Source organism: Heptranchias perlo, chromosome 7 (genome assembly GCF_035084215.1).
Source record: "Heptranchias perlo isolate sHepPer1 chromosome 7, sHepPer1.hap1, whole genome shotgun sequence".
Taxonomy (NCBI): Eukaryota; Metazoa; Chordata; class Chondrichthyes; order Hexanchiformes; family Hexanchidae; genus Heptranchias; species Heptranchias perlo.
The window spans coordinates 93,161,841-93,187,267 of NC_090331.1; the positions used below are offsets into that span (position 1 = coordinate 93,161,841).

General features: G+C 42.0%; 2 long non-coding RNA genes across 2 annotated transcripts in view; one reads left to right on the forward strand and one right to left on the reverse strand.

Moving 5' to 3' along the window:
• The window catches only part of LOC137323962 (uncharacterized), a 39,587-nt gene extending 21,554 nt beyond the window's left edge, over positions 1 to 18,033 (forward strand). The window contains exon 3 of the long non-coding RNA XR_010963479.1: positions 17,917 to 18,033. This is a non-coding gene — a long non-coding RNA (uncharacterized lncRNA). The remainder of the gene's footprint in view (positions 1 to 17,916) is intronic.
• Positions 18,034 to 20,722: 2,689 nt separating this feature from the next.
• The window catches only part of LOC137323961 (uncharacterized), a 108,043-nt gene continuing 103,338 nt past the window's right edge, over positions 20,723 to 25,427 (reverse strand). Inside the window, exon 5 of the long non-coding RNA XR_010963478.1 lies at positions 20,723 to 20,940. This is a non-coding gene — a long non-coding RNA (uncharacterized lncRNA). The remainder of the gene's footprint in view (positions 20,941 to 25,427) is intronic.

Genomic DNA, 25,427 nt, shown 5'->3' on the forward strand with positions numbered 1-25,427 from the left:
CCAGATTGTTTCTCTCTGATATTTCTTTCCTTACTTAGCTGCAGACCGAATGGGTGTTCTTACAGCTGCATTCTCCCATAGAACAAATACTGTTGCTGAAGTTTGCATTGAGCTAGATTGGAGCAGTGCAGGTGCTAAAAGATGGAAAGATCGGAGTGGGAGTGGGAACTGTTTAAATCCTTCCATGGCCTCGCCCCTGCCTTTCCCTATAACCTCCTCCAGTGCTACAACCTCTTTGACCAAGCTTTTTGTCACCCATCCTAATATCTCCTTTGATTCAGAGTCCATTTTTTCCTTATACCTCTGTGAAGCGTCTTGAGACATTTCTCTGCAATGAAGGCGCAATATAAATGCAAATATTTGTTGTTGTTGTTGTAGTTGAAAGACTGTGCTACAGGGAGTTTAGGATCACGCTTGCAGACAGAATTGGAAATGTTCAGTAATGCAGTCACCTAATCTGCCTTTGATCTCTCCAACATAGAGGAGACTGCACCATGAATAGTTCCAGCAAGATTCAAAAGTAAACTTTAGGAGTAGTATCTCATTTAAATGCTGGGCACACTGAAGCTCTCTGGTGTGCAGATTAACTTTAGCAACCTCAGACCACAGGTGTTTATCCATTTTCCAGCTAATTTCTCCCATTCACATTTCACTTTGCTCCTTCTCTTTTGGAGCTTTTTTTCTTAGAACTTAGAGACAACCCAGCCTCACTCACTCGCACACACACACACTCTCTCTCTCTCTCTGGCCCAAATCTTGCTGAAGTGGGGCATCTCGTGGCATGCGCCATTAGTTTTTCCTGCACCCTTCAGATCGAAAATTCTTTGCCTGTAAGTTGCTGGAAGTGTGAATTAATAATGGCTCGGCGAGGGAAACGGGGCATCTGGGACCCTGGTGAATGACAGGACCAACAGTGTATCTCCTTAACTGACGAGATTTAAGGATTGAGAAAGAAACAGAGGAACAACGGAGAAGGAAATAGGGTGAATTAGAATCAAATCAGGTACAGAAAGAGGAATAAAGAGAGGGAGAGAAAGATTGGATTAAGAGTGGGAGAGAGAAAAAAGAGACAGAGGAAAAGTAAGAAAAAAATTTTAAATTTAAAATGTTTTAATTCTCTAACAACAATTCACTACCTGCAGGAATGAGACTCAACAGTTTAAATTGCTTCCTTTCTGGGTCAGAGAGGTTGATTTGCATTGCATTAACAATTATCACGTCAGTAAAAGGTACTTACGCTGTTAAGTACCAGCTCTAAAGATCTGCGGCGAGTGTAATTATAGTAGAGGTATAATTATAAGATAGTTACTAATAAATCCAATAGGGAATGCAGGAGAAACTTCTTTACCCAAAGAGTGATAAGAATGTGGAACACGCTGCAAGGAGTGGTTGAGGCGAATAGCATAGATATATTTAAGGGGAAGATAGATAAACACATGAGAGAGAAAGGATTAGAAGGTTAGATAAAGAGGGGTGGGAGGAGGCTCGTGTGGAGCACAAAGGCCAGTGTTGACCAGTTGGGCCGAATGACCTATTGCTGTAAATTCTATGTAATTCTATGCAAATCCAACAAGTTCTTAAAAATAAAGGTGAGGTTAAGAGAGAGCTGACATCCTTGCGAGGCAAACGGCGGAGCGCGTAAATTGACCAGTAAGTTCCGGCGATTCGTAACTCATGGCATATCTCTTCATCCCGTGAACGTGCTGGCCGATTTGCGCATTAATAATGGCGTGCATTGTGAACTCGCTGTTATTTTTCCAGCAAGGTTTGGTCCAACGTCTCACTTACTCACTCCCTATGCACCAGAATGGAATAAGGACTTTTCTGGTAATTGCTACACCGACAAATACCTGATCAACCCACTAACACTCCAAGGCAAAACTGATACATCCCATCACAAGGGAACTGAGGCAAACTATGAAAACCAAATGTTCCTGTGCTTAGACACAGGACGACGGTAGGGCACTCAAAACAGTAATCCCAATGCACAGAGGGGTGTTTCGTCCCTATGACTGTACATGTAAAAATTATTTCCTTTTTTTGACTGAAGTAAGTCATCTTTTCTTCTTTTGAGTAGGTGTGGAATTGCCCAATTGAGGTCATTTCAGACTTGGACCTTTTGGTACTCATCTCTACTTGAAACAAAGCTTTGATAAACCGGACTGCAAGTTATGAAGTCAAATGTCAACCTGTTCAGATATAATCTTAACAGGAATTAAATTACACTAATGACAGACTGAGACACCAGAAAGCTCATTTTCACAGCAATCATATTTCACTTGATCTTAAGTGGGCTTGATCTTACTATTTTTTTCCAGTGTTCCCTAACAGCTAGAAGATGATGCCAAAATGTTTTGAGGTAGGAGAGACTGCTGAAAGAAAATCCAGTTTTCAAATTCTATTTTTAATAAGGAGCTTGTGTTGTTGGCTCATCTGGTGATGTGAAAGTATTTGAATGGAGTTGGCTGCACAAGAACACTTTCCCAACTGACATTGCAGCTCTCAGTGAAACCCACACTATAGGCACAGGGATCAGTTAATTTTCATGTGGTATCAGTTTTGAAGATTGCATATTTGTGTTATTCTTCAGCTGTCAAAGAATTAATTCTTTCCTGACTCTTTTCAGTGAGCAAAGAAAGATGAAAGAAAGTCTTGCATTTATATAGCACCTTTCACAACCTCAGGATGTCCCAAAGCACTTTACAGCCAATGAAGTATCTTTGAAGTGCAGTCACTGATGTAATGTGTGAAACACCGCAGCCAATTTGGGCACAGCAAGCTCCCACAAACAGCAATGACCAGATCATCCGTTTTTGATGTTGGTTGAGGGATAAATATTGGCCAGAACATGGCAGAGAACTACCCTACACTTCTTCATAATAGTGCCATGCAAACTTTTACATCCACCTGATTAGGCCTTGGTTTAACATCTCATTGAAAAGACAGCACCTCCGACAATGCAGCACTCCCTCAGTACTGCACTGGGAGTGTTAGCCTAGATTTTGTACTCAAGTCTCAGGAATGGGCCTTGAACCCACAACCTTCTAACTCAGAGGTGAGAGTGCTATCCATTGAGCCACGGCTGACATCTTTTAAATCCTTTTATCCATGACATAAGCATTTAAGCAAAAGGAAGGAAACAAGCTTTTCTCCTTGTGTTATCTTGGATTTTGTCAGGGTGGGGCTGGAGTTGAATGTGAGAAACTTTGCTATCTGCCAGCACACTAGGGAAAATGCACATAACTTTCCATCCAGTAAAATCAGTGGATGGAGAATCATAAGCAGCGGGTCCATGATTTTTCGCTATGCGCTGGCAGTGAGTTAAGTTCTCTACTGCCAGCACATATCTGGAAAATCACCCCTAGTAACTCATCTTTCTGGCAGGGACTCTGCATTCCTCTGGTCTGAATGTTGACTTCAGACCTCAGCTATATCCCACATTTTGTTTTTAGCAGAAGGTGCTGGGGATGTAGGAGGTGGGATGGGTTTGTTGATGTCCAGGAGCAAGTTTGACTCTTAGGGTGTGGACCTCTCATCAGAATACAGCTCTGGTGGAAGTAGGGGTGGCTCTGTGCCTGGGGTGTTGGCCTATTTTTCTTTCTCGAATTGGTGGCCCTACTTTGTCTTTTTTCCATTTCCCCTCCTCCCCATCTTCTTGCCTTTTCTCGCTTGAACTTTCTCTGTGTTTTTCACCATTTTCTGCATGTCCTTGTGTTCTTCTTATCCCTTTTCATTGCCCTTGCTTAAATGACCTTTTATATAATTTAATGGGGTTCCTGCTTCTCCACTGAACAGTTATCAGGTCACTCAACCCATTAGCTTCCTCTCTGTGATCAGAGTATCCATTACCTGCCCCCTTTCTTTAATTTTTTCTCTTCCATTTCACAAAAAATCTTGATTATCTTTCAGTTTTCAGTTCTTGACAAAGTCTTACAGCTAAACCATAAACTTATCTTTTATATTTACAGATGGCAACTGATCTGTTGTGTATTTTTCAGCAATTTCTGTTTTTATTTTAGGTTTCCAGCATTTGTCATTTTTCTCTTTTTATTGGAACCCTAAGTTACTCCAGGTTGCGGCCCCAAGCCCCAGTTGACACTGAAGTGAGCAAAGCATTGTTTGGGATCTGTTCCTGTTAAAAAGCTAGAGTTTTACATTTTTTTCAGTCAATGTAGGATTCTGCAGCTGTGACAGAGCAAGTGATCCCTTCTTATAATATGCACCCAGGAGAGGTCAAAACAGCGAGAGAGTTTTTGATGGTCTTCTTCCAGCAACACACTTAGGTCTAAGCAGAGCGAGAGTTAGTTCAGCATTGTATATTGTCTCCTGGAATATAGTGACTCCTTTCATTTCCAGCAATAAAATCCCCAACAAAGTTGCAGACTTTGAAAGCAAATATTGCACTCCTTTATGAAACCCACATTCCAGATCCCAAGGCTCAAAAACTGAGCCGTCGATGGGTGGGGGAAGTCCTACGCTCCACCTGAGACTCTGGGAGCAATTTTAACTTAACCCGCCTGTCAGGAAACCCACGGGATCGGGTGGAACACTGCTTTTACACCCCACCCAATATTACTCTCTGTTGACTTCAGTTGAGGCAAAGAAAGGGTCCATTCTACTCATCACTTGTATTTCTCAATGGTATCTGTGAAAGGATATTGGGATATGAAAGAAATCATTTTTATTTATTTTTTATTTAAGTGTATGTTGAACTCGTACTTTTGTAAATTTAGCGCTCTTGTATTGATTACTAATGTCAAAGCAACTCCTAACGTTTAAAACCATGGACCATCGTACAACAGGTGACCTCCACATTTGGTACTTACATATTTTACATATCGTTACTTATTCTTGTTTCTACAAAGAGAAAAAAAAGTCATGTACAAAGTGTGAGATCTGAAATAAAAACACAACACCGCAAAAGTGAAAGGAATGATAAACACCTATGAAAAACATCAGCTGGGGATTTCCAACATTTTATCTTGTTTTTTTTCATTTTCACACTGAAATAGTTATTCAAACATTCCAAAAAAACAACCAAAAACAAAATCCTTCTCCGGGTGCAGTTGTCCCTTTATGAACAACGTTACAATTCTGAACTGGAATAAATGCCCAACATTTTTTTTTAAATTCAGAAAAAACTGCGAATGGAGAAATGTTTTGTGGTTATGTAAATTTTTCAGATTCGACTTTATAATCTTCAGCATCAAAAAGTTACGGAAAATGGTTTCTGCAGACTTTCTATACACGAAGGTGTGTGTAGTTCATGAAAACTGCAAAGGAAACTCAGGTCACAGAGGGTTAATATTTAAGCAGATAAATCAGTGCAAGTTTTGAAGCATTCCATATTAAATTCCAGCTCTCATTACCATGAAGGAGATTTAGCCAGAAGTGCACGTAGAGAGTGTGAGACAACAGGCCAGAATTTGCTGGCAAAATAAGGGTGAGTTTAATGGCGTTTGCCGTTAATAATGTATAAATTGTCCAGCAACTTGTGGCGAGGAAGAGATGTGAATCGCCACAAATTGCTGGACGATTTGTGGCGCTCTGCCTTTAGCTTTGTGAAAATGGCAGCTCACCTTCAACCTCCCCATGAGTTTCATGAAATTGCTGCATTTACACATTAATTGCCAATTAAAATTGCTGTAAAAAATTAGGGCTGGTACCTAACAGCATAAGTACCGTTTTAAGGACGAGATTTATGTTCCTGCAATTCCATTCAACCTCTCCAGCCCAGAAAGGGAACAACTGAAACTATGGAGTATTATTCTTAAATTGTAGTAAATTGTTGTTAGAGATTTTTAAAATATAAAATTTAAATTGAAAAATGTTTTATCTTACTTTTCCTTTCTGTCTCTTTCTCTCTCTCTTAATCCAACGTTTCCCTCTCTTTATTTCCCTTTCTGTACCTGATTTTTCTCTAATTCACCCTATTTCCTTCTCTGTCGTTCCTCTGTTTATTTCTCAATCCTTAAATCTCATTGGTTAAGGAGATACACTGTTGGTCCTGTCATTCATTAAGGTCCCACATGCCCAGTTTCCCTCACACCGCACCATTATCAGTTCGCACTTCCAGCAATTTGCAAGGCAAAAATTTTTTGAGCTGAAGGGTGAGGGGAAAAAGTCTAACTCACAGATTCTGGGCCAATATTTGCTAGCTGCTTTGTATGAATTCCACAAAATTAATTGATTCTTATGAATATACGTATAAGCATTGGCAACAAATCACTTGTGTTCTGACTGTCAGACAAGATGATGCTTGTCAATTCATTATTTGAAGGGTGTAAGTATCTTTCTCACATCTGCTTGTACCTCATGGATAACTGCATTTTTACACATCTTTTTAACAAGGTTAGGGTAATAATTTATATACAGTGAAACTGAGGTGAGTAGCTTTCTCTTTCCAAAGATAAAATAATCTAGACAGTGATTTAATCTCATCATAGTTGCTTCCATGTTTTTAATTATTTTTTATATTAAGGGAATTTTAAAAAATATATATTTAAGAAATTAATTTTTGTTAAAGCTGCTTCCCACTAGATCAGCCCAGCCGAGACAATGTTAGGATCATTGTCTCATGGATATCTCATGAGGTGAAGCTGTGGGAGGATGGGAATATGCAATTTCAGCCCGATCAGCCCATCCACTTTCAGAATGGTAGCACCAACAGCCAAGGAGGAAAACAACTCTGTTTTAATCATCCATTTTTAATCAGAAGACTATTGTTGTAGAATCATAATGTTAGCAATTGTAGCACCACCAATGACAATACTGCCCCTTTACGTGGGTCACATTTAAGTGGTCCTTCCCATGAAGTTGCAAACTCAACAATCTGATAAACTTCTCACATTACTTGCAATGACAGCATAAGGATGTAAGAAAGCATGAAGTAGGAAAACTCCATGCAACCCCATGAATTTGCTGCTCCTTTCCGCAATCACGTACAATCTACACTATCAAAGACTCCAGAATTCCGATCTATCCTTGCATGACCAAACTTCAACCCCAGCTGATGTGAAAAATAAATTTAATATATCTGTCATTTCTGTAATAGTTCTGTGCAATTTAAAGGACCTATGGCATCTTGTGCATCCCCCACTCCTTTCGCCCCACCATTGGCAGTCATGCCTTCAGCCGTCCAGGTCCTGAGCTCTGAAATTCCCTCCCTAAACCTTTCTGTCTCGCCACCTCTCTCCTCTTTTAAGACGCTCCTTAAAAACATACCTCTTTAACCAAGATTTTAGTTACCCATCCTAATGTCCCCTTCTTTGGCTTGGTGTTAATTGTTGTCTGATTCTACTCCCGTGAAGAGCCTTGGGACGTTTTTACTATGTTAAAGGCACTGTATAAATGCAAGTTGTTGTTGTCTGAAGTACTTTGTATAATTATTTTGAAGTATAGTGACTGTTGTTATGTAGGCAAGATTACATGTTGTAAGCAAAGTGATAGGAGGTGACTATCTTGCCGCTATGTAACTGGATGACACAAGAAGATAATTTCATTTTTTCCAAAACAGAAATCCAAGAAAATATCATTAATCTGATATTACTCTCTGTAGAGATTTGGAAGTTGTATTCTGAATCTAGCTTCTTGTGCAATGCCATCTCCAACTGCTTCAGACATCGTAGTCCTACACTTTGGATCTCTTGCCCTGAACCTCTTAACCTTCCTGTTTTTCTACCCGTTTACAAGGGCTTCCTCAACACCTATCTTTTTGACCTGCTTTTGGTCATCTCTCCTAATTCTTCTACTACTGCCCAGCATCTGTTCTCTATGAAGCACCTTAGGATGTTTACTACATTAAAGAAGCTAGGTAAATGCTAGTTTGGGCTGTTTAGCTGTTTCAGCTCTTTAATTTTAAAAGAGTAGAAAATTATCTTTAAATCTATTAAATCTTTGATTTAATTTATACTTGCGTACAAATTTTAGCAGCATGACCTCAAACATTGAGGTTTCTGCCTAAAATTATTTACAGAATTAAACAAAAACACAAAAAGAAAGTGAGAGAAGTGTGCGTGACATTATAGTAGTGTGTGGGTTCCTTATGATAAGTACTTTCTGATAAAAATGGCATTATTGATAATTCCCTCACTAATAGAAAACCCATTTAAATGCTGTGTCTTTGTTTCCAAAGATGGTGAAAGCTGTCTGTAATTATTGAAAGAACTGTGTTATCTGTTGGATGACTCTTATGCCTAACCCCTAATATGAGCATAGTGGTGTCCAGCGAACTTGGATTTTGCTGAATCTCAAAGTTTATGTAAATGCGTCAAGACGATTAATCTCCAGGCTTACCACATCTAAAGGATGTAACCAATATGCGCTCCAACAGACATATGACCCATTTCTCCTGTTGTAGTGTTGTCATACTATTTAAAAGGGTTTACATTGAAATTAGAATCATTAAAGCGTTAAGTTGAGAGTAAAGCTTCCTTTGCATTGCTCCTAAAAATATCTTAGAAGAATTCTCTCAGGCAAACTACCCCTCTCTTTTTAGATCTCCTGTGAAACCTTTTAAATCCCTTCCCAGGATTCCTGGGAAACATTGACATTTCAGGGTCCAAGGATACTGCAATGACAAACATTAGCTGCAGCATTGATCAGTAGGAACATCCTTTGGCCTAATTAAGATGGTCATTCTTTCCATTGCTGGTTGCTGTTCCAAAAAAAGGTAATGCCTTAGGCATCCTTTTCTGTTGGATCTCTGATCTCGGCCACAGAATAATGATCATCCACTGAGCAAAAGCCTCCCCTCAAGATAGGAGGGAAAAGCAGGGGTCAAGTCATTCCAGTTCAGTCTAAGTCATCCACCAAGTCAGATCAAGAGCAAAGGCTAATGAGCAGGTCATCTACTTACCTGACCTTTTGGTGAAGTAATGATGCAATGTGTAGAAAGACTAAAGGATGATGCGTAAATGCATTAAAATGGAACCAAAACAGAAGTAGCAAAATGTTCGGATTCACGTTACAGTCTTACTTTAAACAAGTAATCCAAACTACAGGGTAAATAAGTTTGGACAATGCCAGTCTGACTCCCAATCCATAGCACACAACTTGTTCATAATTTGGAATTCATCGGCACTAATTCTGGGCAGTCTAACTCAAGAAAGACCATGAGGATTGATTGTGCTAAAACCAGAATTGTAATGTTTCCCTGTGTGCAATCCTATCAACAGACAATGGGAGCATTAAATGATAGTAACAGTATGGCTTGCCTCTGGTTCAAGCAGCTTTCACATGTGGCCATTGCTCCCATTATTTTCAGTCAGAGAAGGAAATATCAATGTGACTCTTATATGCCTTTCTGACAAAATAGTCTTTTTTACATAAAAAACATTTCATTTTGTACAAAATGCTCTGTAGAAAACTGAAGAGTACGGGGTAGAAATTGGTATGCATTTCGCCCATTTTCCAGGTCCAAAACGGGTGTCACAAAGTTGAATTCGGCAGTGCAACATTCTGCAATGGACGTGCGCCATATTGGTTCGGGTGCTTACCAGACTCTGGTAGCCACCTTAAACAAATGCAGGCATAATTTCAATATGTTAATAAGGATCCTGCGCCTGAATCAGGACCCTTTTATGAAACTGGTGTCCGTGCGCGCCTGAAACGTCACTTCTTTAACCCTCCCAGCAAATTATGGCGGAAACAATCAACAAACAGCTTTCATAAGCCGTCCTTAAAGAGATTTGCACCTCCTTTAAGGAGGTCTCTAGTTAGTCACTTCTAGGTTGCTTTTACTCCAAGTTTTTGGCTGTTTTGACAAGTGTTTGTCCATGAGATACTTTTGCAGAGTGAGTTTGTGGAGGGCAGGAATGCTGCTGGGCCTACCACTGAGGCACCCAAATCAGGTGGAGAAGCAGCAAGGAAGGCAGCAAAGACCTGCACAGGCTGCAAGAAGAGGGTGAAGGAGACAAGGGCGCAGGAGGCCTTACAGCATGCGGGGTTTCAGAAACAGAACATCCTACATGAACCTCACGGAGGAGCAATGCGTGAGGCGGCTATGTTTTAACAGGGTGACAGTCACGTACCTGTGCCATCTGTTGGAGCGAGAAATGGAGCCCACACCAGGGCATACACTGCACTGCCTGTGGCAATGAAGGTCACTGTGGCTCCAAACGTTTATGCTCCTGGCTCTTTCCAAACTGCTTCCAGTAACATCAGCAACATCAGTCAGTTTGCTGTGAAGACGGTGATCCGGCAGGTCACTGTTGCACTATTTACGAGGCAGCAACTGTTCATGGAGGCACAGAAGCAGCAAGAAAGAGCACTGGGATTTTAGTCCATTGCTGTATAAGGTGCAGAGCATCATAGACCACATGCACATTGCCCAGCGTGCTCCCCATCAGGAACCAGCTCTATTTCTGAACAGGAAGGGCTTCCATTCGCTCAATGTTCAACTTGTTTGTGACCATGGTCAGCGACTCATGCAGGTCTGTGCCCGATTTCCTGGCAGTAGCCATGACACTTTCACCAATATCTCCAAAGCAGCATCCAGATAAAAAAAGCCTTTGCAGCTTCTTCTGTGCCTGCGATTGTCCACAATCCTCAGTTATGGTTGCCTGTAGCTAAAATGCACCTCCCCTTTAAGACGTGCAGATTACCTTTAAATGGCGTCAGCAAGACACCCCCATTAGGCAAGCTGCCAATGAACAGTAGTGTTGGCAGCTCGTCTATTTTGTTTTAATCAGGAGGACCAATTTGGGGCCTTAGTTATGTGCATATGATGAAGCACGCGCTCCGAGTACACTGCCCATTCTGTGTCTGAAAACGTGCTTAAACCGATGTGTTTTAAAGAGGAAAAATTATGTCTTATGACCTTCAGCAGGTTGTGGATAGATTTCACTGTGCTTGGAGTTCTCAAAACAGTGTTGTAAATTTAAGAGCACACTGTGCGGCTATGTGAAGTGGGAATATCGTTCATGCAGCATGCAGGAGCTCTGAATGGTAGCTGACCCTTGCTAGATCCACCTATTTTGAGCAAAGTTGCAGCAATTTTGAATTGGATCAAAATAACATTAACCTAGACAGTGAAACCCTGAGGTTGCTTGGGTTTGCAAAATTCAAGAATAAAACACATGCTTTTGTAAAATTCAAGAATAAAACACACGGTCAGTTTGTTTTTCCTTTCTTTTACTGATCAGTCTTTTTCAGCTGGAGCTGGTGAGTCTCTCATTGGTGATTGTCATTTCTGAAATCCGGTTTCCTCCCAATCCCAGTGTATCTTGATTGCCAGATTTTGTTACTTTGGATTTTCAAATTCAGCGCTATTCCCACATTTTATCCTTTCATTTTATCAACAACTTGCATTTATATAGCGCCTTTAATGCAGTAAAACGTCCCAAGGCGCTTCACAGAAGCGTTATCAAACAAAAAATTGACACCGAGCCACAGACACAATTCACAAGAACAATGCAAAATTAAATCCTGCAGAGTTGTGACCTGGCTGCTTTCTCAAACACCCTTTTTACCAGGTAACTGGCTATGGGGATAGAGTTTGTCTGTTTTCAGCTACGTTGCTCGATGGGCCACCCCATGGACTTAGATATGAGGGAGACGCAAAGTCTGCTAAATGGCTTGGTTACATGAATTCCATCCTGATTATTTTATACTTTTTTCTCTTTTACTTTCTATCCTTGTCTCAAGTTTGTTTCCACAGCTACATCCTGCTACATCAGGATGGTCCAGCACATGAACCTTCCTAGTCTGCACAGGAACGAGAGCCATGCAGGAAGGGAATCTTCCTTCTTTCCGGGCAACCCTGCTGAGACTTGTGAAACTGCTTGACAAGACTTCATCCAAGTACAAAGGCTAGGATGGACTAGGTTTGGAGCTTGGGTCATCCAGGTCACAGTTTATCGGCCTAATGCTACAGCTCTCAGCCTTCTCCACAACCAAATGTACATTTGTGCGTCTTATTCCTTTTAGACCAGGGAAGGATAGACAGAGATACAAGCATTAAAAATAAAACATATCCCACGTTTCATATCCAATAACAGGTTGCCTTTACGTAGTGTTATTCATGCATGGTACAATAAGCAAGAATCAGTAACAGTAGGTTGGGGGAGAAGTGGTTTAAACAAATTTTGCTGGTATTGAAATTTTGTGCAGTTACAACTATTTACGTAATCAGGTGAATGACAGGTTCATGTGCTAAATCTGCACTAACTGAACTAAGTTTTGTTGGGAAATTTTAGATTATTGTTTGCAACTGGATTTTTACCAGCAAGGGAATTTCTTATCTCACAAAATCGTATCAAGTGTCGAGCAGATTTAACTTGCTGGCTTACAGTGTTGCTTTTACCATGCAATGGAAACATTACATTCTACTCATTCAATTCCTCTGCACCAGAATTGAATCCGTGTGCAACTATTAATCAAACACTCTTATTACTTGTCAGTGAAATGAATCAGCAAGAAGGAGTTTCAAGGTGGTTTGATAAATGGGAAGGTGAGGGATGAGTGACATCGCCCATGGCAATAAGATCACCTGGATGAACAGGCATAACTTGAGCATATCTTCTGCAGAATTTCAGCAGCTGCTTTTTGTCTCTTGACGTACCACCCACCAGAAATTAATGTTTCCCTTTGTACTTCTTTTGAATAGAAAATGGTAATACATTTTTTTATTTTCTTTTGCACTCTGCTGAGAGGCAATTGTCTATTTTTTTGTTTACTGAATCACCTAGGCAATGGGTTAAGGTCCACAGTGCAGGACACGACCAAGGTTGAAAAGATTAAAAGAGATGAGGCAAATGAGGACATAGTAAATGGTTGAGACAAAGTGTGGATTTTTAAAGCCTGCAGGTTGTGGGTAGAAGGGAAAAGTGAGGGAAATGAGGAGTTATACAGTTTTGAGGTCCTGGGATAGAATTAGTAGGAGGGGACAGTGTGATGAATCTTGATCTCAACACAGTTGATCAGATAATATGGTAATACAACAAGGTAACATTGTGTAATTTAAAAAAAACATGAAATGCATTGGGTAGGGTGGTGCTGAAACAGGTTGTTCCTTATAATTCTCAATATAGTGAGTCCCAAATCTTGGCTGAGCGGTAACGGGGAAGTGTTACACAGGGCTGAGGCAATCCCACAAAGGAAGGGGAAAATGGTGAGCAAGTAATCCCATGCTGCTCTTCCAATATCCCAATGTCCAATTACAGATCATCTAAAGAGGTTTGATAGCAAATCATCTGCACATCCATAGTAGTGTACAGTGGGGAGAGGGAGAGTGTTTGTATCTTTTTAAAATTAAATTATACTTCTGCACATTATAGTTTATGTTTCCGGCCACTAGTTTTTATCGCCCCCATTTCCTGTGTTTACTTTTAGCTAAATACAGTTCTTCTTGTTTTTTAATTATTTTTTTTTGAAGTGTTTTAAAAATTGTTGTGCTCAGTACTGAACCAGAAATTCCTGCTAATAACATGGCACAAAATTACACGAGTTTCTGTCTTTGTGGGTGGTTTTGTCCAGTGCTAGAATAAAGCAGAACCGAGGCCTACATGGCCTACCTAATGGGGCTTCAAATATACAGGAAATTGAAAATTCCTCAAATCACAGCGCAATTTTACTTGAAAAAGCTACTTCTTCTTGTTATCACCAGTACTTCTAATTTTATTCAGTATTTTTAGTGTTGGCCTTCAGTTTAAATCGGTCTCCTCAGTTATAATACAAATATCCAAGTTGCAGTAAGCCGGAAGGTTGGAAATTGGCCCTTCCATCGCCTTCACATGGTCCATCTCCGACTCTTCCCTTCCCTTCCTCGACTTCTCTATCTCCATTTCTGGGGATAGGCTGTCAACCAATATCTATTATAAGCCCACCGACTCCCACAGCTACCTTGATTACACTTCCTCCCACCCCGCTTCCTGTAAGGACTCTATTCCCTTCTCCCAGTTTCTCTGTCTCCGTCATATCTGTTCTGACGATACCACCTTCTGCTTCCGATATGTCTTCCTTTTTCCTCAATTGAGGAGTCCCCTCCACTGTAGTTGACAGGGCCCTTGACCGTGTCCGTCCGATTTCCCGCACTTCTGTCCTCACATCTTCCCTTCCCTCCCAGAACCATGATAGGGTTCCCCTTGTCCTCATCATCCACCCCACCAGCCTCCACATTCAACGTATTATCCTCTGCCATTTCCGCCACTCCAGCATGATCCCACCCCAAACACATCTTCCCCTCCTCTCCCCTCCCCTTTCAGCATTCCGAAGGGACCGCTCCCTCCGCGACACCCTAGTACATTCTTCCATCTCCCCCAACACCCATTCTCCTCCCCAGGCACCTCCCCGTGCAAGCACAGGCGATGCAACACCCGCCCCTTCACCTCCCCTCTTCCCACCGTCCAGGGCCCCAAACAGTCCTTCCAGGTGAAACAGTGGTTTACTTGTACTTCTTTCAATTCAGTATACTGTATTCACTGCTTAATGCGGTCTTCTTGACATTGGGGAGACCAAACACAGACTGGGTGATCACTTTGCTGAACACTTCCGCTCTGTCCGCAAGTGTGACCCCGACCTGCCGATTGCTTGCCATTTTAATTCCCCTTCCCACTCCTACTCTGACCTCTCTGTCCTCGGCCTCTTACACTGTTCTAATGAAGCTCAATGTAAGCTCGTTTAGGCACTTTACAACCTTCCAGACTCAACATTGATTTCAATAACTTCAGATCATAACCACTGCTCCCATTTTTTCGGTCAGCTAGTGCTGGTAATGGTTCTGCTGCTGCCATTTACAGCTACTCCTGATCAATCTTTTTTTTCTTAACCTGTCCCATTACCACCTTCCTCGCCTTGCACTGTCCTCCCTTTTGTCATTTAATCACTCATGCCCTCTACCCTAGCACAGAACTTCCCTTTTGTTCTTTCCTCCCCATCCCTCCCTCTCCCCTTTCCTTGGCTCTGTACTTGCTCAAAAACTTTAACTCTTTTAACATCTTCCAGTTCAGACGAAAGGTCTTCAGCCTGAAACATTAACTCTGTTTCTTTCTCCACAGATGCTGCCTGACTTGCTGAGCTTCTCCAGCATTTTCTGTTTTTATTTCAGATTTCCAGCATCCGCAGTATTTTGATTTTGATCCTGTGAAACAGGACATTGGTCCATGGTGACTGAATAAGTCAAATTCTGTTTTTATTATAGGGACTCCATGAATTTTACCAGTGTTTCGGGGATTGCATTGCACAATACTATTTGTTTTTCTCGGAAACTTCAGCGGCCTTGACCTATGACATACAAACTGTTTGATAGTTTGATCAACTCTTTGCCAACGAGATTAATATTTTGGTCACAAAAGTAAAAATGGAGATTTTTAAAATTTATTCAAGGAGGACTCTGAGGACAGATCTGCTCCATGGTTCCAAGTCTTACTTTTAATTCCAATTTCCAACACTCAACTTCAAGTTAACTGAACATCTATTTTATAGGACTGTGTGGGAGGAACTTTAAACACGAAGAGGAACTTCAGTATTTGTAGGGAAATTTATAACTGTGTAATGCAGATGCCTGAAATACTCTGCTTAATGCACACCCCTCTATAACATCCCTTCTGTATGAATGCCCGAGACAGCATCGCACTATTATTTTAAATCACGCCCACGCAATACTCAATCCCTTTATGCAAGTAATTTAATTCACTGACGACGCTTAGACCCCTGAGAGTGGCATTGGCTCCACGGGGAAGGCACCTACTGTCCTCTCTCAGGATGACAGTATATCTGCTCCCCCGCCAGCCTCTCAATCTGTTGGTGCCAGACAGCTAGACTGACCCAGCCGAAGCCAAACAATCTGCAGCCGGGTCCTCAAAGGCTACAGCTCCTCGAGGTCGCTCACCACGGCCAACTCAAGTGCCCTCAGTAGCTTTTCATCTCCCAAGCTGCAACCACTGGGGAACCACCTTGTAGGAGAGCACTAGGATAGGCAACTGAGCACACAAGACAGGCACGAAGGGCTTGTACAAAGGTGGTTTGTAGATAGGCATCAGTCACATAAGCATTTTCCAATCAAGAATAGAGTCTGTTGGAGTAGTGAAGTAAAATATTTTTTTGTAGCTGTTGATCTTCATAATCTTCATACGTAAGAGGAACACAAAAGTTGTACAGTTTGAGGGCATTAATATGGTGGGTGTCAGGACTGGGTCAGATGGAAGGAGGGAGTGTTGGTGCTCTGGGGAGGGGAGGGATTTATCAAGAGAATCTCTCCTCAATAATTTGCTGCCTTACTGCTCTGGCAGCTCGTTGGACTGCTGGGCTGTGCCCTTCTTCTACTTCCTCCAGCTCCTCATCCCCTTCTTCTTCCTCCTCCTCAGGAATCTCTAAGGCAACTCCTCTTTCAATAGCAAGATTGTGGAGCACGCAGCAAATGATGATGAATCTTGAGACTTGTTCTGGGCTGTACTGAACAATCCCTCCCAATCTGTTCAGACAGAGGAACTATTGCTTTAGGATGCCAATGGTTTGCTCAATGAGAACCCTTGTTGCTGCATGGCTCTCATTATATCGGTGTTCCATGTCTGTGCCTGGGTACCTGACAGGAGTCAAGATCAGTTGGTGAGGGTATAGCCCTTGACTCCTAGATGCCAGCCTGCCACCTGATGGATGGGGTATTGAAGACTGGTGCAGTATGAAAGTGTCATGACTACTGCCGGGAAACGGGGCATACACCTGCATGAATCGCTGCCCGTGGCCACAAACAAGTTGAACATTGAGTGAATGGAAGCCCTTCCTGTTCAGAACCAGAGCTGCTTCCTGATAGGGAGCATGCAGGGCAATGTGTGTGTTGTCTATGATGCCCTGCTCCTGCGGGAATCCAGCAATGCGGGCAAATCCCAGTGCTCTTTCTTGCCGCTTGTCAGCCTCCATGGGGAAGCTAATGAACAGTTGCTGCCTTTCAAACAGCGCATCAGTGACCTGCAGATCACCGTGTACACAGCAAACTGACTGATGTTGCTGATGTTACCAGAAGCAATTTGGAAGGAACCAGGAGGATAAACATTTGGAGCCATGGTGACCTTCATTGCCACAGGCAGTGCAGTGTATGCTCTGGTGTTGGGCTCTAATTCTCGCTCCAACAGATGGCACAGGTGCGTGACTATCACCCTGTTGAAACACAGCCGCCTCACCCACTGCTCCTCTGTGAGGTTCAGGTAGGATGTTCTGTTTCTGAAACCCCACATGCTGTACGGCCTCCTGCGCCCTTGTCTCCTTCACCCTCTTCTTGCAGCCTGTGCAGGTCTTTGCTGCCTTCCTTGCTGCTTCTCCTCCTGATTTGGGAGCTCAAGGGTAAGGCCCAGCAGCATTCCCATGTTCAGCAATTCTGAACAAGAAAATTTGCAGCGGGAGCTCTTCAAAAATGGATTTTGCAAAACTACTGAACAGCCAGAAACTTGGCCCAAAAGCACCCTAGCAGCCTAAACCGACTAACCAGAGACTTACCTTAATGGAGGTGAGGATCCCTTTAAATATCACTTTCTGAAAGCTGCTTGCCGACTGTTCCCGCTCTGATGTGGTGGGTGGGTAAAGGAAGTGATGTTTCAGGCGGACACCAATTTCAGAAAAGGGCCGTGATTCAGGTTCAGGGCCCTATTTAATATTTAAATGTGCCTGCGTTTGTTGCAGGGACACCTATCAAGTACCTGGACCAATATAGCATCACGTGCACTTTTGCCGGTTTTCCAGCGCGTAACGTTGTGCTCCTGATTTTGACTTTGTAGCGCCCGTTTGGACCCCAAAAACGTACGAGAAGCATCGCGATCCCTACCCCTATGTTTATTTGCATGAAATCTTTTCGATTAAATAAAATTATACATCAATTACTCTTTTTGTACCTCATTGCTCTCAATAAAACTTTTTTAAAAGGTTACCTGATAATTTTTTATATTAATTTTATATTATTGACATTTTTCCTGTCCTCTTTTGAAGGCAGTGGCTTGCAACGGGGCCTGGTACTCCACTTTCAGGTACTCCACCCGGAACTGAACTGAACTGGAGAAAAGAAGAACAACAGATGATGATTTTTAAAATGTCACGAGGACATTAGCTGCCAATCCCCTTACATCTCAAATTTAAAATTGCTCACCTCGGCATTAAGAGTCAGGAGGCTGTTTGGTCACAGTGGACTTTGCAGATCAGCCCAATCCCATTGTTTTTTATTGTCTGCAGTTGTGCACCGGACACAAGAAGCGGGTGGGAATACTATTCAATGTTTTCTCTCTCTTTTCCTAGTCTGGAGGTACTGAGACCAATTGCAAGAACGCAGGCCATTTGACTTAACAAGCATGATCCCTCCACACCATGTGTACTCTGCTGCATTGTAGGCTCTACCTGACCCATTTAGTCTCCTTAGGAAAACTTTTGCATAGTTTCTTTGTGGACTGTCCACTTCCCCAGAAGTAATTTGAACAATATCCCAAAGTACCCATCTAACTTATACGTCCTTGAAAACGGCAACAGCAACTTGCATTTATATTAGCTCCTTCAATGTAGGAAAACATTCCAAAATGCTTCACAGAGGTATAAAGGTAAATATAGACTGCAAACCAAAGAAGGACAATTAGGAAGGATGACCAAAAGTTTGGTCAAAGAAGGGGGCTTTCAGGAAGATCTTAAATGAGGGAGGTGGAGAGGCGGAATGATTCAAAGAGAGAATTTCTGAGCATGGGGCCAAAGCAGTTGAAGCCACAACTGCCAATGGTGGGACAAAGGGGGAATACACAAGAGGCTGGAGTCAGCATGATGGAGAGTTATAGGGGGGAGCTTAAGCTGGAGGAGATTAAAGTATCTCTGGGAGGGTTGAGGTTGTGGAGGAATTTAAACACAAGGATGAGAATTTTAAATTTGAGATGTAAGGGGATTGGCAGCTAATGTCCTCATAGCATTTTAAAAATCATCATCTGTTGTTCTTCTTTTCTCCAGTTCAGTTCTGTATGTCTCTCTTCATAGCTTAGACCCGTCATGGAATCATGCTTGTTATTCTTCTCTGAATCCTCCCGTACAAATTAATTGTAGTCCCCACTACTAAACTGCCTGAGATCAGTTAACACAGCACACACCAGGGATATATGGATCAATAACACATTAAGCAGTGTACTGACTAACTGAGATATTGGGACAGCCTATTTATTGTATGAGAATTAATCCCACAATTCTATTAAAAAGCATTTGGACAGTTACATGGGGAAGATGGGTATCGAGGGATATGGGCCAAGTGCAGGCAATTGGGACTAGCTTAGTGGTATAAACTGGGCGACATGGACATGTTGGGCCGAAGGGCCTGTTTCCATGTTGTAACTTCTATGATTCTATGATTCTAATCCTGTGCTCCCAGCGGGGAGCTGCAGTTGCAGCAAGTGCAGTATGGAGAATCAGCTTCAATGTTGGATCCCTGACCATTTTTATCTTTACACCTCTGTGAAACATTTTGGAATTATTTTCTACTTGGAAGGTGCTAATATAAATGCAAGTTCCTGTTGTCGTTTTCTAGGACATATAAGTTAGATGGGTACTTTGGAGTATTGTTCAAATTACTTCTGCAGAAGTGGACAGTCCAGAAACTATGCAAAAGTTTTCCTCAGGACATTAAATGGGTCAGGTAGAGCCCACAATGGAGTATGGTGTGGAGGGAACATGCTTGTTAAGCCAAATGGCCTGTGTTCTGGCTCCCTACTGAACAGGGAGTTGGGTTCCCTACTCCCTGTTACAGGAATGAGGAATTAACCTGTGATTCTCATAATGTTTTTGGTCCAGATTACAACTAGGTGAACTTACTGGGATGATGTTCTCACTGAATGAGAACAGATTGCAATATATTAATGCATTAATTGCACGATGCATTCTAACCGTTGCTGCTCACCATTACACTAGCTCTTCGCCATCCCCCTCACCCAAAAAATGGACTGAGAATAAAGCAACAACTCCATTGTATCATCCAAATAAAAGTTTTATGTCTGTATGAATGTAGAATTCCTCCTGATTTTCTGATTGGTCCATGTGTGCTATATATAGCAAAACTATAAATTCTTTAAAAGCAGATTTATATTTTTGTTACGGAGTAAATATTCCTTCATTGTATTTCTATTTCATGTTTAGCAGGATCAATCAAATCCCAGAACCATAAGAAATATAGTCTTGGGACCTAGTCCTCATAACATCCATGAGCAATATCATGAGAAATCTATTGGCATAGTATAATAAACCATAAAGCATATAAGAGTAATTACAGGACAGTGATCTTATCTTGATGTGCAGATGTTGGAGATAAGTTGATCACTATTACAGTTTATGATAATATCTAAATCCTTTGATGAGATTGCTACCTCTTAACATGTCCAATCACTGTGGAGCAGCAATCAACAAAGTAAATGAGCTGTATTGTTAAATCCATAGAGTATAAGTCTCAGGATGTCATGTTGAAAGTGTATAGTGTTCTGGTCTGACTGTGTCCAGTTTTGGTAATCATGCACAAGGAAGATATTCAGACCTTGGAACTGGTGCAGAAGGGAGTCATGAGGCTGATCCCTATGTGTAAATTTTCTGTTTCTGTGCTGCAGGGATAAAAAATTTCAGGCTTGGGGTATGCAACTTTGCACTATATGCTCCCAGCCTGCATCTGGAGTGCAGGAATGGAAAATACCCTCTTGGTGTGTAGGGAATGCCTACTTTCCAGGTGATTCATGAACCTGAACAGTAGTCAGTCAAAGAAAGTCACACTACTCTGTATTCCAGTTAATCAAAGTTATTTTAATGATTATACAGTTCACACAAGCATCAAGCAATACATACAACCTTTAAACCAAGGATTTCCGCATCAAGGTAATAGAGTGATCAGCTCTCGTAGTTCTTGAGGTTCTTCTTCTTGTTGGATATCCTTCCTCTAGGCAAAACTTTGTTAGGCTCCTCCGACTGCAGTAAAGAATCTACCACATGTATTTTTATGTTGTTTTGGCCCTTTGGGTTGTAGGTACACATTAGAAAAAGTGTCATTTTGTCCAATCACCCCACCGCCCCCCCCCCCCACCTCTGTTGCTAGGCCTCAAGCATTAGTAGGCCTCAATGATGGGCAGCTGGCTATTTGCATTCAGATTTCCCGCGAGTTAAAACCACGTGCAATTATCTCATTTGGTTTTTAGATGATTGGAATGTGTAAGCCTCCCTTATCTGTGTGCAGACCCTCTCCAGGCCTTGTGAGTATCCGATATGTCCTGTTTCTCAGGGCCTCGTGCTGCATTGTCATGTCTATTTGGAGCGTTGTGACATTGTGAGTGGTTACTGGTACCTAAGTAGCTGAGCCTATCTTGGATAATTCCGTTGGGACAAAAAAGGTCAGAATAATTAGTGTGGCTTTAAGCTGTATGCAATGTATACTAGTGTTTGTTATGATAATTTGCTTATGTGTAATGAGACATCTAATTCGAAATCATGGAAAAGAAATATTCTTTTTGCATATGTCATGGCAAACTCGTTAAAAGCGGGAACATGAAACAGTGATAAAAAACGTAACAACCAAGGACAATGCTCAATATGTATGAAGTGAATTAGTCAGACGATCTGACAGAATCACTTGAGGAGGGACTGAAGGGAAGTGGTTAACAACCCCTTGGACATTGTCAATTTAAAACCCTTTGACATTGTCAATTTAAAATGCAAAGACGGTATTTAGCAGAAATCGCTGAACCAGCACAGAACAGAATAAGTTAAATACCAAAGGACTGATAAACTGAGAACAAAATGGTTACATGTCTGGGCAAAAACTGATAAATTGAGAAAAACAGGACATGGGTGTTGCCCAATATTATATACTGTCTCCCACCATTCATGATCTCCCAGCACATGTATCGCCTTTTCTATGTTCTCATTGTCTCGTGCATTTTTACAAGCTGCTTCTGTGAAATCTTAGTATGTTCTATGGTGGATTTAAGAGTCAAGGACAATGGGGATATTGGATGACCAAACTGGTCCACGGCCTTCAGGGCCTCATGCTGCATTGTCATGTCTATTTGGAGTGTGGTGACATTGTGAGTGGTTACTGGTACCTAAGTAGCTGAGCCTATCTTGGATAATTCCGTTGGGACAAAAAAGGTTAGGGAGTCTATTGGGCACACTTGGTCACAATGCTTATACGTAAATTTTGTGGTAGTCACATAATATTCCCCTCATCCTAGATAGACACTTTTTGCCTGGTGGGCATCCCATGTTTGTAGTTGCACCATACACAAAGGTGACTGGCCATCTAGGGTGAATCCACAGGTGGGTATGCCTGGGTTTGTGCTATCACACCTATATATCCAGGATCCTCTTGACCTGGTACAACAGTTTAGGCTAGGGGCTTTCCATGTGGCTCTCTTTTTCATGATATGTTTGGGGAATTATATAAATTCCTTATTCACATTCCCCTCTAGAGTTCCGATGGATTCTACCTTAAACACTTCCCATGTATCTGTTTCCCCCAACCATGGTAACCACATAACCACCAGCACCAACCCACTCTCTGTTTTATTGTTTTCATTTTGTATGCACGGTCACCGAGCATAGTATGCCGACCCAGGTCTCCTAATTTTGCACCAATTTACATTAAATTATGAGCAAAAGTCAAAGGTTCTTCAACTTGAAAGTCAGTAATTGAGAGGGGACCTTACTAAGGTATGTAGACGTTTAGTGCCACAGAAAAGGTCAATCTGGAGCACACTACACCAAGTCCCACTCGTCCATCATCTCTGTCCTCACTGACTTACAATGAACTCCCAGTCCCCCAATGTCTCTTTTCTCTGGGGACTGGTAGGAAGATTGAAGGATTCGAGGAGGACCCCCCCTCCGCCCAGTAAGTAGGCGGAGGTCAGAGTTTTCAGCAGTCATGGGCAGGTTGGCACCAGAGATGCCCCCAAAGTAGCAGTTGCACCTGCTTAGTCTTTGCAAATAAGGTTCTCTCCCGATGACCCTGAAGAATTTCGGGGCCAATGTATCAAATTGGATTATTGCTAATTATGCACATTATTCCCACAATGTAAATGTTTTCTGTGTAAATATGATTAATTCTGAATTTACCTTCAATGAACGTTGGTAAATGATCAAAAAGCATATTTTTAACATACATCGAGTAAAGACTTCCAACCGTGCCTCTCTGATTATGTTATCATTTCTCGATGGTCTTCCTGATGACTCAATGAGTTTCTCCACTGACTAGCTGAGCCACACAGACCAAGAAGGTTCCAGGTTTGATCCACAGTCTGTGTTGATACCACAGTGGTGTAGGGGGACAACAATTGGATTCAGTGCACTGGGTTAGAGCTGCCAGGATTTCTACGCTTGATCACTATCCAGACACCCCTGCTGGAATTGCATGTGTGTGATTGTCCAAAGAGGCTTGATTAGCTGTGATTGCCCCCTGCTGTTGAATCCAAATGTACACGTGAATAGTAGCCAATTGGCTAAGATACAGGAGAGTAACCAGGAGTTTTAGAATCATATCCCAGCAGGGAATTTTAGAAGTCCATCCCTTCAGGAGAGGAGGAGAGATGATTGAAGGGAAAAGGAAAAACAAATCATCAGAAATAACCCAAAAATTGCACTGTTGAGTTCTTTGAGGCAGGCTCAATTCCTAGAAAAACAAGGAATAACCTGCTCTGAGAAAGAATGTACTGCAACCTCATGTATTGCAAATTCCTGTGAAATGGTTCTTGTGGGAATATTTCATGGTTTTTAATTCTTTTTTTGTACTTTCTTTTATTACAACAGTTACTAGACTTCAAAAGTAAAGTGCTTTGGGATGTCCCAAGGTCATGAGAGGTGCTGTATAAGTGCAAGTCTTCCTATTTTCTTTTACAGATACAATTGACTCAATGTCATTAATCATGTTATTGCATATAGCTTTTTTACATTCCTAGCTTAATAAATGCCAGTTGATTTACCAGGACAATGAATTAGTGTTCCAGTGTGTCAGTTTGGCTAAGCTGGTGATACTCCCACCTCTGAGTCAGAATGTTGTGCGTTCAGGGCACAATCCACGGCTTGAGCACAGGAACTTAATCCAGGCTGACACTTTGGTGCAGTACTGAGGGAGCGCTTTCTTTCAGATGAAATGTTAAACTGAGCTCCGGCTACATATTCCAGTGCCTGCCAAAGATCCCCTGACACTATATGAAGGAGAGCGGGGGAGCTCACCCCTCAATACCACCCTCAAAACAGAATAGCTGTTTTTCATTTATCTCATTTGCTATTTATGGGATCTTGCTGTGCACAAGTTGGCTGCTATTTTTCCCACGTGATAACGGTGACTATACTTAAAAAGTAGTTCAGTGGCTGTGAAGTGCTTTGGGATGTTCTAAGGTACTACATAAATGCAAGTTATTATTTGTTTGTATATAAATTCACACCTTTTCTTCTTTTAAAGTTAAAGACAATTCTTTCCCAAACTCAGTGATGGCAACAGTACCTTTTTATCATTTAGCGTATGTTATCCTATATTTTTATTCTCTCCCTCCTTCTGATCACCTCAGTCCAACTCTTGCAAGTGACCTGATTCTAGACTTACCCCAATATTGTCCAGGAGCCATGCAGATAATGCTATGTGGTGATTTCTCCCATCTCTATGGTTAGGATGAGTGACTTGATATTGCAACCTGTAGCAAATGCTGTGAACTTTTACATTATTGTGTCCCACCAAGTACTACAGGGGGTGACTGTGCAATATGGTGCTCATAGCAGGGAGGGGCACTCAAAGACATGGGCCTGTTGTAACCCTGCCTATCTGGCAGGAACGGGGTGGGTGACTGGTTAAAATGGCGGTTGGGCACTTTCGCTGTGTTGTCACCATTTTAACTGATTTTGGTGTTGTGCGAGGTGCCCCCCTGCACAGGCAGGTAGAAGTCTCATTAAAATGTAAACGTCATGGTCCAATGACATCATTCGGACCCCGAAGCGATTTTAACTCAAAATCCTGCCCAGTGTCCATCCTGCAAGTAAAACCTGGCGTGATTAGAGAGTCAGAGCCACTGAAGCTGTATATAAAGGGGCACTCAGCTGCAGGTCAGTGGATCATAGGTTTATTTTGCTGTCTGCTTTGCCAGGAGAGTTTCCAGCTTCCAAATCGCTGCTTCCACACTTCGGAGGAAATTCAACCCCACAGAAGGGTCGGTGGTTAAATTCTTAAAAATGTGAAATCCGACTCCAACCCGCTGCGAATGTGTCTATTTCCGGTTTAGCCGGGGCGGGTTGGGGGGCAGGCAAGTAACCTGCTCTCAAGAGGCGAGTCAGTAATTTAAATATGTTAATGAGGCTGCATTCCGGGTTTCCCAGGGCTTCGGAAATCCGGCAAATAAAGGGAGGCGAGATCTGCCGGATCCAGCAGTTAAGTGTTTTTCCAGCACTGCTTGTGGGCCAAGAGGAATACTTTCCCCTGGCCCACCAAGCAATCCTGCTGCAATCTCTCCCTCCCTCCC